Source organism: Phalangium opilio, unplaced genomic scaffold (assembly GCF_054372755.1).
Source record: "Phalangium opilio isolate 3A_F unplaced genomic scaffold, DU_Popi_V2 ptg000031l_1, whole genome shotgun sequence".
NCBI lineage: Eukaryota > Metazoa > Arthropoda > Arachnida > Opiliones > Phalangiidae > Phalangium > Phalangium opilio.
The window spans coordinates 272,737-289,790 of NW_028324158.1; the positions used below are offsets into that span (position 1 = coordinate 272,737).

General features: G+C 47.3%; 5 non-coding genes across 5 annotated transcripts; all 5 read right to left on the bottom strand.

Moving 5' to 3' along the window:
- Window positions 1–2,825: 2,825 nt before the first annotated feature.
- Window positions 2,826–2,898, bottom strand: TRNAN-GUU (transfer RNA asparagine (anticodon GUU)). The gene has a single exon. It is a non-coding gene; the product is annotated as a tRNA-Asn (tRNA).
- A 514-nt stretch (window positions 2,899–3,412) lies between these two features.
- TRNAN-GUU (transfer RNA asparagine (anticodon GUU)) lies at window positions 3,413–3,485 on the bottom strand. The gene has a single exon. It is a non-coding gene; the product is annotated as a tRNA-Asn (tRNA).
- Window positions 3,486–11,611: 8,126 nt separating this feature from the next.
- Window positions 11,612–11,684, bottom strand: TRNAN-GUU (transfer RNA asparagine (anticodon GUU)). The gene has a single exon. It is a non-coding gene; the product is annotated as a tRNA-Asn (tRNA).
- Window positions 11,685–12,636: 952 nt separating this feature from the next.
- On the bottom strand, window positions 12,637–12,709 carry TRNAN-GUU (transfer RNA asparagine (anticodon GUU)). Its single transcript has one exon. It is a non-coding gene; the product is annotated as a tRNA-Asn (tRNA).
- Window positions 12,710–15,564: 2,855 nt separating this feature from the next.
- TRNAN-GUU (transfer RNA asparagine (anticodon GUU)) lies at window positions 15,565–15,637 on the bottom strand. Its single transcript has one exon. It is a non-coding gene; the product is annotated as a tRNA-Asn (tRNA).
- Window positions 15,638–17,054: the final 1,417 nt, after the last annotated feature.

The following is a 17,054-nucleotide window of genomic DNA, read 5'->3' on the forward strand; positions in this document are numbered from 1 at the left end:
AAAACTTTGGCTTTTTACTTTACATTTGAGAGCTCACAACACCGCTCCCGGGTGGGCTCGAACCACCAACCTTTCGGTTAACAGCCGAACGCGCTAACCATTGCGTAACGGAAGCTCAAAAATTAAACGGTCGTCAGGTATTGTGGAAAAACTTTGGTCTTTTACGTTACATTTGAGACTTCACAACACGGCAGCCGGGTGGGCTCGAACCACAAACCTTTTGAATAACAGCTGAACGCTCTAACCATTGCGCCACGGAAGCCCAAAAATTAAATGTTCGTCAGTTATTTTTAAAAAACTCTGAATTTTACGTTACATCTAAGACCTCACAACACCGCTCCCGGATGGGCTCGAACCACCAACCTTTTGGTTAACAGCCGACGGCGTTAACCATTGCGCAACGGAAGCCCAAAGATTAAATGTTCGTCAGGTATTGTGGAAAAACTTTGGCTTTTTACGTTACATGTGAGAGCTCACAACACCGCTCCCGGGTGGGCTCGAACCACCAACTTTCGGTTAACAGCTGAACGCTCTAACCATTGCGCCACGGAAACCCAAAAATTAAATGTTCGTCAGTTATTTTTAAAAAACTCTGAATTTTACGTCACATCTAAGACCTCACAACACCGCTCCCGGATGGGCTCGAACCACCAACCTTTCGGTTAACAGCCGACGGCGTTAACCATTGCGCAACGGAAGCCCAAAGATTAAATGTTCGTCAGGTATTGTGGAAAAACTTTGACTTTTTACGTCACATCTGAGACCTCACAACACCGCTCACGGATGGGCTCGAACCACCAACCTTTCGGTTAACAGCCGAACGCGCTAACCATTGCGCCACGGAAGCCCGAAGATAAAATGTTCGTCAGGTATTTTTAAAAAATTCTGAATTTTACGTTACATCTAAGACCTCACAACACCGCTCCCGGATGGGCTCGAACCACCAACCTTTCGGTTAACAGCCGAACGCGCTAACCATTGCGCCACGGAAGCCCAAAAATTAAACGTTCGTCAGTTATTTTTAAAAAACTCTGAATTTTACGTTACATCTAAGACCTCACAACACCGCTCCCGGATGGGCTCGAACCACCAACCTTTCGGTTAACAGCCGACGGCGTTAACCATTGCGCAACGGAAGCCCAAAGATTAAATGTTCGTCAGGTATTGTGGAAAAACTTTGGCATTTGACATTACGTTTGAGATCTCACAACACCGCCCCCGGGTGGGCTCGAACCACCAACCTTTCGGTTAACAGCCGAACGCGCTAACCATTGCGCCACGGAAAATCAAAAATTAAACGGTCGTCAGGTATTGTGGAAAAACTTTGGCTTTTTACTTTACATTTGAGAGCTCACAACACCGCTCCCGGGTGGGCTCGAACCACCAACCTTTCGGTTAACAGCCGAACGCGCTAACCATTGCGTAACGGAAGCTCAAAAATTAAACGGTCGTCAGGTATTGTGGAAAAACTTTGGTCTTTTACGTTACATTTGAGACTTCACAACACGGCAGCCGGGTGGGCTCGAACCACAAACCTTTTGAATAACAGCTGAACGCTCTAACCATTGCGCCACGGAAGCCCAAAAATTAAATGTTCGTCAGTTATTTTTAAAAAACTCTGAATTTTACGTTACATCTAAGACCTCACAACACCGCTCCCGGATGGGCTCGAACCACCAACCTTTTGGTTAACAGCCGACGGCGTTAACCATTGCGCAACGGAAGCCCAAAGATTAAATGTTCGTCAGGTATTGTGGAAAAACTTTGGCTTTTTACGTTACATGTGAGAGCTCACAACACCGCTCCCGGGTGGGCTCGAACCACCAACTTTCGGTTAACAGCTGAACGCTCTAACCATTGCGCCACGGAAACCCAAAAATTAAATGTTCGTCAGTTATTTTTAAAAAACTCTGAATTTTACGTCACATCTAAGACCTCACAACACCGCTCCCGGATGGGCTCGAACCACCAACCTTTCGGTTAACAGCCGACGGCGTTAACCATTGCGCAACGGAAGCCCAAAGATTAAATGTTCGTCAGGTATTGTGGAAAAACTTTGACTTTTTACGTCACATCTGAGACCTCACAACACCGCTCACGGATGGGCTCGAACCACCAACCTTTCGGTTAACAGCCGAACGCGCTAACCATTGCGCCACGGAAGCCCAAAAATTAAATGGTCGTCGGGTATTGTGGAAACACTTTGGCTTTTTACGTTACATGTGAGAGCTCACAACACCGCTCCCGGGTGGGCTCGAACCACCAACCTTTCGGTTAACAGCCGAACGCGCTAACCATTGCGCCACAGAAGCCCAAAGATAAAATGTTCGTCAGGTATTTTTAAAAAACTCTGAATTTTACGTTACATCTAAGACCTCACAACACCGCTCCCGGATGGGCTCGAACCACCAACCTTTCGGTTAACAGCCGAACGCGCTAACCATTGCGCCACGGAAGCCCAAAAATTAAATGTTCGTCAGTTATTTTTAAAAAACTCTGAATTTTACGTTACATCTAAGACCTCACAACACCGCTCCCGGATGGGCTCGAACCACCAACCTTTCGGTTAACAGCCGACGGCGTTAACCATTGCGCAACGGAAGCCCAAAGATTAAATGTTCGTCAGGTATTGTGGAAAAACTTTGGCATTTGACATTACGTTTGAGATCTCACAACACCGCCCCCGGGTGGGCTCGAACCACCAACCTTTCGGTTAACAGCCGAACGCGCTAACCATTGCGCCACGGAAGCTCAAAAATTAAACGGTCGTCAGGTATTGTGGAAAAACTTTGGCTTTTTACGTTACATTTGAGAGCTCACAACACCGCTCCCGGGTGGGCTCGAACCACCAACCTTTCGGTTAACAGCCGAACGCGCTAACCATTGCGCCACGGAAGCTCAAAAATTAAACGGTCGTCAGGTATTGTGGAAAAACTTTGGCTTTTTACGTTACATTTGAGACTTCACAACACGGCAGCCGGGTGGGCTCGAACCACCAACCTTTTGGTTAACATTCGAACGCGCTAACCTTCGAGCCAAGGAAGCTCAGAAATGAAATTTTCGTCAGGTATTGTGGAAAAACTCTGACTTTTTACGTCACATCCGAGACTTCAAAACACCGCTCCCGGATGGGCTCGAACCACAAACCTTTTGAATAACAGCTGAACGCGCTAACCATTGCGCCACGGAAGCCCAAAAATTAAATGTTCGTCAGATATTTTTAAAAAAATCTGAATTTTAAGTTACATCTAAGACCTCACAACACCGCTCCCGGATGGGCTCGAACCACCAACCTTTCGGTTAACAGCCGACGTCGTTAACCATTGCGCAACGGAAGCCCAAAGATTAAATGTTCGTCAGGTATTGTGGAAAAACTTTGGCTTTTTACGTTACATGTGAGAGCTCACAACACCGCTCCCGGGTGGGCTCGAACCACCAACCTTTCGGTTAACAGCCGAACGCGCTAACCATTGCGCCACGGAAGCCCAAAAATTAAATGGTCGTCGGGTATTGTGGAAACACTTTGGCTTTTTACGTTACATGTGAGAGCTCACAACACCGCTCCCGGGTGGGCTCGAACCACCAACTTTCGGTTAACAGCTGAACGCTCTAACCATTGCGCCACGGAAACCCAAAAATTAAATGTTCGTCAGTTATTTTTAAAAAACTCTGAATTTTACGTCACATCTAAGACCTCACAACACCGCTCCCGGATGGGCTCGAACCACCAACCTTTCGGTTAACAGCCGACGGCGTTAACCATTGCGCAACGGAAGCCCAAAGATTAAATGTTCGTCAGGTATTGTGGAAAAACTTTGACTTTTTACGTCACATCTGAGACCTCACAACACCGCTCACGGATGGGCTCGAACCACCAACCTTTCGGTTAACAGCCGAACGCGCTAACCATTGCGCCACGGAAGCTCAAAAATTAAACGGTCGTCAGGTATTGTGGAAAAACTTTGGCTTTTTACGTTACATTTGAGACTTCACAACACGGCAGCCGGGTGGGCTCGAACCACCAACCTTTTGGTTAACATTCGAACGCGCTAACCTTCGAGCCAAGGAAGCTCAGAAATGAAATTTTCGTCAGGTATTGTGGAAAAACTCTGAATTTTACGTTACATCTAAGACCTCACAACACCGCTCCCGGATGGGCTCGAACCACCAACCTTTCGGTTAACAGCCGACGGCGTTAACCATTGCGCAACGGAAGCCCAAAGATTAAATGTTCGTCAGGTATTGTGGAAAAACTTTGGCATTTGACATTACGTTTGAGATCTCACAACACCGCCCCCGGGTGGGCTCGAACCACCAACCTTTCGGTTAACAGCCGAACGCGCTAACCATTGCGCCACGGAAGCTCAAAAATTAAACGGTCGTCAGGTATTGTGGAAAAACTTTGGCTTTTTACGTTACATTTGAGAGCTCACAACACCGCTCCCGGGTGGGCTCGAACCACCAACCTTTCGGTTAACAGCCGAACGCGCTAACCTTCGAGCCAAGGAAGCTCAGAAATGAAATTTTCGTCAGGTATTGTGGAAAAACTCTGACTTTTTACGTCACATCCGAGACTTCAAAACACCGCTCCCGGATGGGCTCGAACCACAAACCTTTTGAATAACAGCTGAACGCGCTAACCATTGCGCCACGGAAGCCCAAAAATTAAATGTTCGTCAGATACTTTTAAAAAACTCTGAATTTTAAGTTACATCTAAGACCTCACAACACCGCTCCCGGATGGGCTCGAACCACCAACCTTTCGGTTAACAGCCGACGGCGTTAACCATTGCGCAACGGAAGCCCAAAGATTAAATGTTCGTCAGGTATTGTGGAAAAACTTTGGCTTTTTACGTTACATGTGAGAGCTCACAACACCGCTCCCGGGTGGGCTCGAACCACCAACTTTCGGTTAACAGCTGAACGCTCTAACCATTGCGCCACGGAAACCCAAAAATTAAATGTTCGTCAGTTATTTTTAAAAAACTCTGAATTTTACGTCACATCTAAGACCTCACAACACCGCTCCCGGATGGGCTCGAACCACCAACCTTTCGGTTAACAGCCGACGGCGTTAACCATTGCGCAACGGAAGCCCAAAGATTAAATGTTCGTCAAGTATTGTGGAAAAACTTTGACTTTTTACGTCACATCTGAGACCTCACAACACCGCTCACGGATGGGCTCGAACCACCAACCTTTCGGTTAACAGCCGAACGCGCTAACCATTGCGCCACGGAAGCCCAAAAATTAAATGGTCGTCGGGTATTGTGGAAACACTTTGGCTTTTTACGTTACATGTGAGAGCTCACAACACCGCTCCCGGGTGGGCTCGAACCACCAACCTTTCGGTTAACAGCCGAACGCGCTAACCATTGCGCCACAGAAGCCCAAAGATAAAATGTTCGTCAGGTATTTTTAAAAAACTCTGAATTTTACGTTACATCTAAGACCTCACAACACCGCTCCCGGATGGGCTCGAACCACCAACCTTTCGGTTAACAGCCGAACGCGCTAACCATTGCGCCACGGAAGCCCAAAAATTAAATGTTCGTCAGTTATTTTAAAAAACTCTGAATTTTACGTTACATCTAAGACCTCACAACACCGCTCCCGGATGGGCTCGAACCACCAACCTTTCGGTTAACAGCCGACGGCGTTAACCATTGCGCAACGGAAGCCCAAAGATTAAATGTTCGTCAGGTATTGTGGAAAAACTTTGGCATTTGACATTACGTTTGAGATCTCACAACACCGCCCCCGGGTGGGCTCGAACCACCAACCTTTCGGTTAACAGCCGAACGCGCTAACCATTGCGCCACGGAAGCTCAAAAATTAAACGGTCGTCAGGTATTGTGGAAAAACTTTGGCTTTTTACGTTACATTTGAGAGCTCACAACACCGCTCCCGGGTGGGCTCGAACCACAAACCTTTCGGTTAACAGCCGAACGCGCTAACCATTGCGCCACGGAAGCTCAAAAATTAAACGGTCGTCAGGTATTGTGGAAAAACTTTGGCTTTTTACGTTACATTTGAGACTTCACAACACGGCAGCCGGGTGGGCTCGAACCACCAACCTTTTGGTTAACATTCGAACGCGCTAACCTTCGAGCCAAGGAAGCTCAGAAATGAAATGGTCGTCAGGTATTGTGGAAAAACTCTGAATTTTACGTTACATCTAAGACCTCACAACACCGCTCCCGGATGGGCTCGAACCACCAACCTTTTGGTTAACAGCCGACGGCGTTAACCATTGCGCAACGGAAGCCCAAAGATTAAATGTTCGTCAGGTATTGTGGAAAAACTTTGGCTTTTTACGTTACATGTGAGAGCTCACAACACCGCTCCCGGGTGGGCTCGAACCACCAACTTTCGGTTAACAGCTGAACGCTCTAACCATTGCGCCACGGAAACCCAAAAATTAAATGTTCGTCAGTTATTTTTAAAAAACTCTGAATTTTACGTCACATCTAAGACCTCACAACACCGCTCCCGGATGGGCTCGAACCAACAACCTTTCGGTTAACAGCCGACGGCGTTAACCATTGCGCAACGGAAGCCCAAAGATTAAATGTTCGTCAGGTATTGTGGAAAAACTTTGACTTTTTACGTCACATCTGAGACCTCACAACACCGCTCACGGATGGGCTCGAACCACCAACCTTTCGGTTAACAGCCGAACGCGCTAACCATTGCGCCACGGAAGCCCAAAAATTAAATGGTCGTCGGGTATTGTGGAAACACTTTGGCTTTTTACGTCACATCTAAGACCTCACAACACCGCTCCCGGATGGGCTCGAACCACCAACCTTTCGGTTAACAGCCGACGGCGTTAACCATTGCGCAACGGAAGCCCAAAAATTAAATGTTCGTCAGATATTTTTAAAAAACTCTGAATTTTACGTTACATCTAAGACCTCACAACACCGCTCACGGATGGGCTCGAACCACCAACCTTTCGGTTAACAGCCGAACGCGCTAACCATTGCGCCACGGAAGCCCAAAAATTAAATGGTCGTCGGGTATTGTGGAAACACTTTGGCTTTTTACGTTACATGTGAGAGCTCACAACACCGCTCCCGGGTGGGCTCGAACCACCAACTTTCGGTTAACAGCTGAACGCTCTAACCATTGCGCCACGGAAACCCAAAAATTAAATGTTCGTCAGTTATTTTTAAAAAACTCTGAATTTTACGTTACATCTAAGACCTCATAACACCGCTCCCGGATGGGCTCGAACCACCAACCTTTTGGTTAACAGCCGACGGCGTTAACCATTGCGCAACGGAAGCCCAAAGATTAAATGTTCGTCAGATATTGTGGAAAAACTTTGGCTTTTTACGTTACATGTGAGAGCTCACAACACCGCTCCCGGGTGGGCTCGAACCACCAACTTTCGGTTAACAGCTGAACGCTCTAACCATTGCGCCACGGAAACCCAAAAATTAAATGTTCGTCAGTTATTTTTAAAAAACTCTGAATTTTACGTCACATCTAAGACCTCACAACACCGCTCCCGGATGGGCTCGAACCACCAACCTTTCGGTTAACAGCCGACGGCGTTAACCATTGCGCAACGGAAGCCCAAAGATTAAATGTTCGTCAGGTATTGTGGAAAAACTTTGACTTTTTACGTCACATCTGAGACCTCACAACACCGCTCACGGATGGGCTCGAACCACCAACCTTTCGGTTAACAGCCGAACGCGCTAACCATTGCGCCACGGAAGCCCGAAGATAAAATGTTCGTCAGGTATTTTTAAAAAACTCTGAATTTTACGTTACATCTAAGACCTCACAACACCGCTCCCGGATGGGCTCGAACCACCAACCTTTCGGTTAACAGCCGAACGCGCTAACCATTGCGCCACGGAAGCCCAAAAATTAAACGTTCGTCAGTTATTTTTAAAAAACTCTGAATTTTACGTTACATCTAAGACCTCACAACACCGCTCCCGGATGGGCTCGAACCACCAACCTTTCGGTTAACAGCCGACGGCGTTAACCATTGCGCAACGGAAGCCCAAAGATTAAATGTTCGTCAGGTATTGTGGAAAAACTTTGGCATTTGACATTACGTTTGAGATCTCACAACACCGCCCCCGGGTGGGCTCGAACCACCAACCTTTCGGTTAACAGCCGAACGCGCTAACCATTGCGCCACGGAAGCTCAAAAATTAAACGGTCGTCAGGTATTGTGGAAAAACTTTGGCTTTTTACGTTACATTTGAGAGCTCACAACACCGCTCCCGGGTGGGCTCGAACCACCAACCTTTCGGTTAACAGCCGAACGCGCTAACCATTGCGTAACGGAAGCTCAAAAATTAAACGGTCGTCAGGTATTGTGGAAAAACTTTGGTCTTTTACGTTACATTTGAGACTTCACAACACGGCAGCCGGGTGGGCTCGAACCACAAACCTTTTGAATAACAGCTGAACGCTCTAACCATTGCGCCACGGAAGCCCAAAAATTAAATGTTCGTCAGTTATTTTTAAAAAACTCTGAATTTTACGTTACATCTAAGACCTCACAACACCGCTCCCGGATGGGCTCGAACCACCAACCTTTTGGTTAACAGCCGACGGCGTTAACCATTGCGCAACGGATGCCCAAAGATTAAATGTTCGTCAGGTATTGTGGAAAAACTTTGGCTTTTTACGTTACATGTGAGAGCTCACAACACCGCTCCCGGGTGGGCTCGAACCACCAACTTTCGGTTAACAGCTGAACGCTCTAACCATTGCGCCACGGAAACCCAAAAATTAAATGGTCGTCGGGTATTGTGGAAACACTTTGGCTTTTTACGTTACATGTGAGAGCTCACAACACCGCTCCCGGGTGGGCTCGAACCACCAACCTTTCGGTTAACAGCCGAACGCGCTAACCATTGCGCCACAGAAGCCCAAAGATAAAATGTTCGTCAGGTATTTTTAAAAAACTCTGAATTTTACGTTACATCTAAGACCTCACAACACCGCTCCCGGATGGGCTCGAACCACCAACCTTTCGGTTAACAGCCGAACGCGCTAACCATTGCGCCACGGAAGCCCAAAAATTAAATGTTCGTCAGTTATTTTTAAAAAACTCTGAATTTTACGTTACATCTAAGACCTCACAACACCGCTCCCGGATGGGCTCGAACCACCAACCTTTCGGTTAACAGCCGACGGCGTTAACCATTGCGCAACGGAAGCCCAAAGATTAAATGTTCGTCAGGTATTGTGGAAAAACTTTGGCTTTTTACGTTACATGTGAGAGCTCACAACACCGCTCCCGGGTGGGCTCGAACCACCAACTTTCGGTTAACAGCTGAACGCTCTAACCATTGCGCCACGGAAACCCAAAAATTAAATGTTCGTCAGTTATTTTTAAAAAACTCTGAATTTTACGTTACATCTAAGACCTCATAACACCGCTCCCGGATGGGCTCGAACCACCAACCTTTTGGTTAACAGCCGACGGCGTTAACCATTGCGCAACGGAAGCCCAAAGATTAAATGTTCGTCAGATATTGTGGAAAAACTTTGGCTTTTTACGTTACATGTGAGAGCTCACAACACCGCTCCCGGGTGGGCTCGAACCACCAACTTTCGGTTAACAGCTGAACGCTCTAACCATTGCGCCACGGAAACCCAAAAATTAAATGTTCGTCAGTTATTTTTAAAAAACTCTGAATTTTACGTCACATCTAAGACCTCACAACACCGCTCCCGGATGGGCTCGAACCACCAACCTTTCGGTTAACAGCCGACGGCGTTAACCATTGCGCAACGGAAGCCCAAAGATTAAATGTTCGTCAGGTATTGTGGAAAAACTTTGACTTTTTACGTCACATCTGAGACCTCACAACACCGCTCACGGATGGGCTCGAACCACCAACCTTTCGGTTAACAGCCGAACGCGCTAACCATTGCGCCACGGAAGCCCGAAGATAAAATGTTCGTCAGGTATTTTTAAAAAACTCTGAATTTTACGTTACATCTAAGACCTCACAACACCGCTCCCGGATGGGCTCGAACCACCAACCTTTCGGTTAACAGCCGAACGCGCTAACCATTGCGCCACGGAAGCCCAAAAATTAAACGTTCGTCAGTTATTTTTAAAAAACTCTGAATTTTACGTTACATCTAAGACCTCACAACACCGCTCCCGGATGGGCTCGAACCACCAACCTTTCGGTTAACAGCCGACGGCGTTAACCATTGCGCAACGGAAGCCCAAAGATTAAATGTTCGTCAGGTATTGTGGAAAAACTTTGGCATTTGACATTACGTTTGAGATCTCACAACACCGCCCCCGGGTGGGCTCGAACCACCAACCTTTCGGTTAACAGCCGAACGCGCTAACCATTGCGCCACGGAAGCTCAAAAATTAAACGGTCGTCAGGTATTGTGGAAAAACTTTGGCTTTTTACGTTACATTTGAGAGCTCACAACACCGCTCCCGGGTGGGCTCGAACCACCAACCTTTCGGTTAACAGCCGAACGCGCTAACCATTGCGTAACGGAAGCTCAAAAATTAAACGGTCGTCAGGTATTGTGGAAAAACTTTGGTCTTTTACGTTACATTTGAGACTTCACAACACGGCAGCCGGGTGGGCTCGAACCACAAACCTTTTGAATAACAGCTGAACGCTCTAACCATTGCGCCACGGAAGCCCAAAAATTAAATGTTCGTCAGTTATTTTTAAAAAACTCTGAATTTTACGTTACATCTAAGACCTCACAACACCGCTCCCGGATGGGCTCGAACCACCAACCTTTTGGTTAACAGCCGACGGCGTTAACCATTGCGCAACGGAAGCCCAAAGATTAAATGTTCGTCAGGTATTGTGGAAAAACTTTGGCTTTTTACGTTACATGTGAGAGCTCACAACACCGCTCCCGGGTGGGCTCGAACCACCAACTTTCGGTTAACAGCTGAACGCTCTAACCATTGCGCCACGGAAACCCAAAAATTAAATGGTCGTCGGGTATTGTGGAAACACTTTGGCTTTTTACGTTACATGTGAGAGCTCACAACACCGCTCCCGGGTGGGCTCGAACCACCAACCTTTCGGTTAACAGCCGAACGCGCTAACCATTGCGCCACAGAAGCCCAAAGATAAAATGTTCGTCAGGTATTTTTAAAAAACTCTGAATTTTACGTTACATCTAAGACCTCACAACACCGCTCCCGGATGGGCTCGAACCACCAACCTTTCGGTTAACAGCCGAACGCGCTAACCATTGCGCCACGGAAGCCCAAAAATTAAATGTTCGTCAGTTATTTTTAAAAAACTCTGAATTTTACGTTACATCTAAGACCTCACAACACCGCTCCCGGATGGGCTCGAACCACCAACCTTTCGGTTAACAGCCGACGGCGTTAACCATTGCGCAACGGAAGCCCAAAGATTAAATGTTCGTCAGGTATTGTGGAAAAACTTTGGCATTTGACATTACGTTTGAGATCTCACAACACCGCCCCCGGGTGGGCTCGAACCACCAACCTTTCGGTTAACAGCCGAACGCGCTAACCATTGCGCCACGGAAGCTCAAAAATTAAACGGTCGTCAGGTATTGTGGAAAAACTTTGGCTTTTTACGTTACATTTGAGAGCTCACAACACCGCTCCCGGGTGGGCTCGAACCACCAACCTTTCGGTTAACAGCCGAACGCGCTAACCATTGCGCCACGGAAGCTCAAAAATTAAACGGTCGTCAGGTATTGTGGAAAAACTTTGGCTTTTTACGTTACATTTGAGACTTCACAACACGGCAGCCGGGTGGGCTCGAACCACCAACCTTTTGGTTAACATTCGAACGCGCTAACCTTCGAGCCAAGGAAGCTCAGAAATGAAATTTTCGTCAGGTATTGTGGAAAAACTCTGACTTTTTACGTCACATCCGAGACTTCAAAACACCGCTCCCGGATGGGCTCGAACCACAAACCTTTTGAATAACAGCTGAACGCGCTAACCATTGCGCCACGGAAGCCCAAAAATTAAATGTTCGTCAGATATTTTTAAAAAACTCTGAATTTTAAGTTACATCTAAGACCTCACAACACCGCTCCCGGATGGGCTCGAACCACCAACCTTTCGGTTAACAGCCGACGGCGTTAACCATTGCGCAACGGAAGCCCAAAGATTAAATGTTCGTCAGGTATTGTGGAAAAACTTTGGCTTTTTACGTTACATGTGAGAGCTCACAACACCGCTCCCGGGTGGGCTCGAACCACCAACTTTCGGTTAACAGCTGAACGCTCTAACCATTGCGCCACGGAAACCCAAAAATTAAATGTTCGTCAGTTATTTTTAAAAAACTCTGAATTTTACGTCACATCTAAGACCTCACAACACCGCTCCCGGATGGGCTCGAACCACCAACTTTCGGTTAACAGCCGACGGCGTTAACCATTGCGCAACGGAAGCCCAAAGATTAAATGTTCGTCAGGTATTGTGGAAAAACTTTGGCATTTGACATTACGTTTGAGATCTCACAACACCGCCCCCGGGTGGGCTCGAACCACCAACCTTTCGGTTAACAGCCGAACGCGCTAACCATTGCGCCACGGAAGCTCAAAAATTAAACGGTCGTCAGGTATTGTGGAAAAACTTTGGCTTTTTACGTTACATTTGAGAGCTCACAACACCGCTCCCGGGTGGGCTCGAACCACCAACCTTTCGGTTAACAGCCGAACGCGCTAACCATTGCGCCACGGAAGCTCAAAAATTAAACGGTCGTCAGGTATTGTGGAAAAACTTTGGCTTTTTACGTTACATTTGAGACTTCACAACACGGCAGCCGGGTGGGCTCGAACCACCAACCTTTTGGTTAACATTCGAACGCGCTAACCTTCGAGCCAAGGAAGCTCAGAAATGAAATGGTCGTCAGGTATTGTGGAAAAACTCTGAATTTTACGTCACATCTAAGACCTCACAACACCGCTCCCGGATGGGCTCGAACCACCAACCTTTCGGTTAACAGCCGACGGCGTTAACCATTGCGCAACGGAAGCCCAAAAATTAAATGTTCGTCAGATATTTTTAAAAAACTCTGAATTTTACGTTACATCTAAGACCTCACAACACCGCTCACGGATGGGCTCGAACCACCAACCTTTCGGTTAACAGCCGAACGCGCTAACCATTGCGCCACGGAAGCCCAAAAATTAAATGGTCGTCGGGTATTGTGGAAACACTTTGGCTTTTTACGTTACATGTGAGAGCTCACAACACCGCTCCCGGGTGGGCTCGAACCACCAACTTTCGGTTAACAGCTGAACGCTCTAACCATTGCGCCACGGAAACCCAAAAATTAAATGTTCGTCAGTTATTTTTAAAAAACTCTGAATTTTACGTCACATCTAGGACCTCACAACACCGCTCCCGGATGGGCTCGAACCACCAACCTTTCGGTTAACAGCCGACGGCGTTAACCATTGCGCAACGGAAGCCCAAAGATTAAATGTTCGTCAGGTATTGTGGAAAAACTTTGACTTTTTACGTCACATCTGAGACCTCACAACACCGCTCACGGATGGGCTCGAACCACCAACCTTTCGGTTAACAGCCGAACGCGCTAACCATTGCGCCACGGAAGCCCGAAGATAAAATGTTCGTCAGGTATTTTTAAAAAACTCTGAATTTTACGTTACATCTAAGACCTCACAACACCGCTCCCGGATGGGCTCGAACCACCAACCTTTCGGTTAACAGCCGAACGCGCTAACCATTGCGCCACGAAACCCAAAAATTAAACGTTCGTCAGTTATTTTTAAAAAACTCTGAATTTTACGTTACATCTAAGACCTCACAACACCGCTCCCGGATGGGCTCGAACCACCAACCTTTCGGTTAACAGCCGACGGCGTTAACCATTGCGCAACGGAAGCCCAAAGATTAAATGTTCGTCAGGTATTGTGGAAAAACTTTGGCATTTGACATTACGTTTGAGATCTCACAACACCGCCCCCGGGTGGGCTCGAACCACCAACCTTTCGGTTAACAGCCGAACGCGCTAACCATTGCGCCACGGAAGCTCAAAAATTAAACGGTCGTCAGGTATTGTGGAAAAACTTTGGCTTTTTACGTTACATTTGAGAGCTCACAACACCGCTCCCGGGTGGGCTCGAACCACCAACCTTTCGGTTAACAGCCGAACGCGCTAACCATTGCGTAACGGAAGCTCAAAAATTAAACGGTCGTCAGGTATTGTGGAAAAACTTTGGTCTTTTACGTTACATTTGAGACTTCACAACACGGCAGCCGGGTGGGCTCGAACCACAAACCTTTTGAATAACAGCTGAACGCTCTAACCATTGCGCCACGGAAGCCCAAAAATTAAATGTTCGTCAGTTATTTTTAAAAAACTCTGAATTTTACGTTACATCTAAGACCTCACAACACCGCTCCCGGATGGGCTCGAACCACCAACCTTTTGGTTAACAGCCGACGGCGTTAACCATTGCGCAACGGAAGCCCAAAGATTAAATGTTCGTCAGGTATTGTGGAAAAACTTTGGCTTTTTACGTTACATGTGAGAGCTCACAACACCGCTCCCGGGTGGGCTCGAACCACCAACTTTCGGTTAACAGCTGAACGCTCTAACCATTGCGCCAAGGAAACCCAAAAATTAAATGTTCGTCAGTTATTTTTAAAAAACTCTGAATTTTACGTCACATCTAAGACCTCACAACACCGCTCCCGGATGGGCTCGAACCACCAACCTTTCGGTTAACAGCCGACGGCGTTAACCATTGCGCAACGGAAGCCCAAAGATTAAATGTTCGTCAGGTATTGTGGAAAAACTTTGACTTTTTACGTCACATCTGAGACCTCACAACACCGCTCACGGATGGGCTCGAACCACCAACCTTTCGGTTAACAGCCGAACGCGCTAACCATTGCGCCACGGAAGCCCAAAAATTAAATGGTCGTCGGGTATTGTGGAAACACTTTGGCTTTTTACGTTACATGTGAGAGCTCACAACACCGCTCCCGGGTGGGCTCGAACCACCAACCTTTCGGTTAACAGCCGAACGCGCTAACCATTGCGCCACAGAAGCCCAAAGATAAAATGTTCGTCAGGTATTTTTAAAAAACTCTGAATTTTACGTTACATCTAAGACCTCACAACACCGCTCCCGGATGGGCTCGAACCACCAACCTTTCGGTTAACAGCCGAACGCGCTAACCATTGCGCCACGGAAGCCCAAAAATTAAATGTTCGTCAGTTATTTTTAAAAAACTCTGAATTTTACGTTACATCTAAGACCTCACAACACCGCTCCCGGATGGGCTCGAACCACCAACCTTTCGGTTAACAGCCGACGGCGTTAACCATTGCGCAACGGAAGCCCAAAGATTAAATGTTCGTCAGGTATTGTGGAAAAACTTTGGCATTTGACATTACGTTTGAGATCTCACAACACCGCCCCCGGGTGGGCTCGAACCACCAACCTTTCGGTTAACAGCCGAACGCGCTAACCATTGCGCCACGGAAGCTCAAAAATTAAACGGTCGTCAGGTATTGTGGAAAAACTTTGGCTTTTTACGTTACATTTGAGAGCTCACAACACCGCTCCCGGGTGGGCTCGAACCACCAACCTTTCGGTTAACAGCCGAACGCGCTAACCATTGCGCCACGGAAGCTCAAAAATTAAACGGTCGTCAGGTATTGTGGAAAAACTTTGGCTTTTTACGTTACATTTGAGACTTCACAACACGGCAGCCGGGTGGGCTCGAACCACCAACCTTTTGGTTAACATTCGAACGCGCTAACCTTCGAGCCAAGGAAGCTCAGAAATGAAATTTTCGTCAGGTATTGTGGAAAAACTCTGACTTTTTACGTCACATCCGAGACTTCAAAACACCGCTCCCGGATGGGCTCGAACCACAAACCTTTTGAATAACAGCTGAACGCGCTAACCATTGCGCCACGGAAGCCCAAAAATTAAATGTTCGTCAGATATTTTTAAAAAACTCTGAATTTTAAGTTACATCTAAGACCTCACAACACCGCTCCCGGATGGGCTCGAACCACCAACCTTTCGGTTAACAGCCGACGGCGTTAACCATTGCGCAACGGAAGCCCAAAGATTAAATGTTCGTCAGGTATTGTGGAAAAACTTTGGCTTTTTACGTTAAATGTGAGAGCTCACAACACCGCTCCCGGGTGGGCTCGAACCACCAACTTTCGGTTAACAGCTGAACGCTCTAACCATTGCGCCACGGAAACCCAAAAATTAAATGTTCGTCAGTTATTTTTAAAAAACTCTGAATTTTACGTCACATCTAAGACCTCACAACACCGCTCCCGGATGGGCTCGAACCACCAACCTTTCGGTTAACAGCCGACGGCGTTAACCATTGCGCAACGGAAGCCCAAAGATTAAATGTTCGTCAGGTATTGTGGAAAAACTTTGGCATTTGACATTACGTTTGAGATCTCACAACACCGCCCCCGGGTGGGCTCGAACCACCAACCTTTCGGTTAACAGCCGAACGCGCTAACCATTGCGCCACGGAAGCCCAAAAATTGAATGGTCGTCGGGTATTGTGGAAACACTTTGGCTTTTTACGTTACATGTGAGAGCTCACAACACCGCTCCCGGATGGGCTCGAACCACCAACCTTTCGGTTAACAGCCGACGGCGTTAACCATTGCGCAACGGAAGCCCAAAGATTAAATGTTCGTCAGGTATTGTGGAAAAACTGACTTTTTACGTCACATCTGAGACCTCACAACACCGCTCACGGATGGGCTCGAACCACCAACCTTTCGGTTAACAGCCGAACGCGCTAACCATTGCGCCACGGAAGCCCAAAATTTAAATGGTCGTCGGGTATTGTGGAAACACTTTGGCTTTTTACGTTACATGTGAGAGCTCACAACACCGCTCCCGGGTGGGCTCGAACCACCAACTTTCGGTTAACAGCCGACGGCGTTAACCATTGCGCAACGGAAGCCCAAAGATTAAATGTTCGTCAGGTATTGTGGAAAAACTTTGACTTTTTACGTCACATCTGAGACCTCACAACACCGCTCACGGATGGGCTCGAACCACCA